At 33.2% G+C, this 2500-nt stretch overlaps 1 protein-coding gene across 32 annotated transcripts in view; it reads right to left on the reverse strand.

The window, feature by feature from the left end:
• Positions 1-2500, reverse strand: part of LOC125031501 (myeloid zinc finger 1-like) — a 127937-nt gene that overhangs the window by 87971 nt on the left and 37466 nt on the right. The gene's annotated exons all lie outside the window — the stretch shown is intronic.

The raw sequence follows: 2500 nt of genomic DNA on the forward strand, positions 1-2500 counted from the left end.
AAGAGAACTCTTAATGCTGATTACTATTTTTTTTTTTTTTTTTTAATGTTCTTCACTGTGTGCATTCCCCAAAGTGAATTTAAACTTGCAATATTTAAATATAGTTGTAATTATCTCTTCTTACTAGCATACAATGCTGATCACTTGGTTCTTAAAAAATAAATAAATAAATAAATAAATAAATAAATAAATAAATAAATAAATAAATAAATAAATACATAAAATAAATAAACAAACAAGTAACAGGCACACCATCTGCAATATCCTCAATCTCGATTTTTTCTAACTAATTAATCCTTTACTACAATATCTCTGTGTCAGCATTTGCTGTGGATCCCATATGTAAACGTTCCATTATTCTAAGGCAGAAGATAAAATTCAGTTTCATTAGAAATCTCCCCAAATAAAAACCTTCCACTCTGGTATTTTAGTTTAACCCAAAGCCAACTGGGATGGCATGTGCGTACATGCAATGCCCACTGTGAGTTCAGTTTATTAATTGTCTTTACAAATAAGTGGCTCCCACAAGTACAAGTCACAATGAGCCAATTACAAATACAACATACATCACCTATTTACCCTTTTCCTTGATTACTGGAAATACTTTCTGGTATCTAATATTGCTGTTAGTAATGTCAATAACACTATAATAATTATAATGTCTATTATCAAAACAACAACATCAATACTGATAGCATTAGTAAAAAAAATAAATGTTTTTTTTCCATAAACTAAATCAGGTGAGGTCACAAGATCTACTACCTGCCTCCTTTGTAGCTAAACACTTGCAGAGCCATCATTTCACAATATACTACAGTGAACACAACATTTTCTCAGACACTTTGGGTTAAGGGTACCATGTCTAACAAAACAAATGACATAAAATATCTATTTTTCAACCTATTCTCTATTATGCACAGATGTCCCCTAATACATACTATGATATAGAAATAAACAATAATAAATAAATAAATAAATAAATAAATAAATAAATAAACACTAAAATTGAAATGATGAAAAAAATCAAAGAATCTTGATACTAAGCTTTACTATTATCATTACACAAAAAATCCACACACACAATAATAATAATAAATTTAAAAAATAATAATAATAATTGAAAATATAAATAAAAAAAATTAAAAAAAACAGATTTAAATCAATAAAAAGGAGAGAGCAACATCCATCTGGTATTTCTGTTGAGATCACAATCAAATTTGAAAGTCTTTATAACAATACAGACAGCTAATTTCCATTCTTTCAAATGGTGAAAACCATAAGTAAATCAGTGAAACAGTCACGGAGGAGTTTGAAAAAAGAATGTTTGCACTTTCCACATTTTCGAGTTATTTGCTTTTGAATGTGAGTTTTTATATAGGCAATTATAGGGGAGTTGAAAATGTTGGAGGAGGTTGTGGTGATGTTGGAGGAGGTGGTGGTGATGTTGGAGAAGGAAGTCATTGATGTTGGAGGAAGTAGTGATGATGGTGGTGGAACTATTGATGTTGAGGGAGTTTTTTCTATAGTCACAAGCTCAGCCTCCCATTACCCTCTCCTCCCAGAGAGATAAGACTACTGTCCACTCCTCTCTCCTCTCTATTTCTTTTTCTCTCTCTTGCTTCCCTGAGGTTTTGCCTCCAGGCCACATGTTTGCTCATCGATGGCAGCATCAATTCTATTATCAACAGTGCATTGAACCATATAGAAAGTCACGGACACGTGTCACACTCTCACTTTGACTGCTCATAGAAAACTACTTAGGACGAGGCTGTGTGTTTATCTGGGCCACAGAAAGCTCCCAGTTCATATCAATAAATCAAATTAACCCAATGCCGCCGGGGAAAATGAACAAAAAATAGGGAAAATGCTGTGCCTATTTTCTATGGCTCTGCTAGTGCTTAGCCACAAAGGAGTCAATTAGTAGACCTTGTGACCATACCTGATTTGAATTGGCGAATTGGCGGGAAAAACGTATTTTTTACTAGTGCTATGAATATCGATAGTGTTATTTTTATTATAAACTATAATAAGTACTATAATGTTAAAAGCATTAGTAACAGCAAAATAAGATAACGTAAAATATTTTGTATATCAAAGAAAAGGGTGAACGGGCGAGACAGGCAGTACTCCTAACTGGCTCATTGGTGACTTAGTACATGTGTAGCCATCTATGTTTAAAAACAATCAAACAAGTACTCACAGTGGGCATAACACGTGCCTACACGTCGTACCCATCGGCAAGGGGTTAAAAGCAATATTCCACATTTCTGGCCTATTTCTGTATTCAGCAACTTCATTTATCAATTGCTGCATGTACACAATGTGGGTGAGGGTGGGGGGGAGGGGGGGGGGCGTAAAATGCATATATCAGTTTTATTTTTGCAAATATTGATCTGAAATCCATAAAAGACAGGTGGGTGTTGCCACTCTAACAGATTGTGTATGTGTGTATATATATACATATATATACATATATACATATACATACATACACATATAC

This window comes from Penaeus chinensis, chromosome 13 (genome assembly GCF_019202785.1).
Source record: "Penaeus chinensis breed Huanghai No. 1 chromosome 13, ASM1920278v2, whole genome shotgun sequence".
In the NCBI taxonomy this organism is placed as follows: Eukaryota; Metazoa; Arthropoda; class Malacostraca; order Decapoda; family Penaeidae; genus Penaeus; species Penaeus chinensis.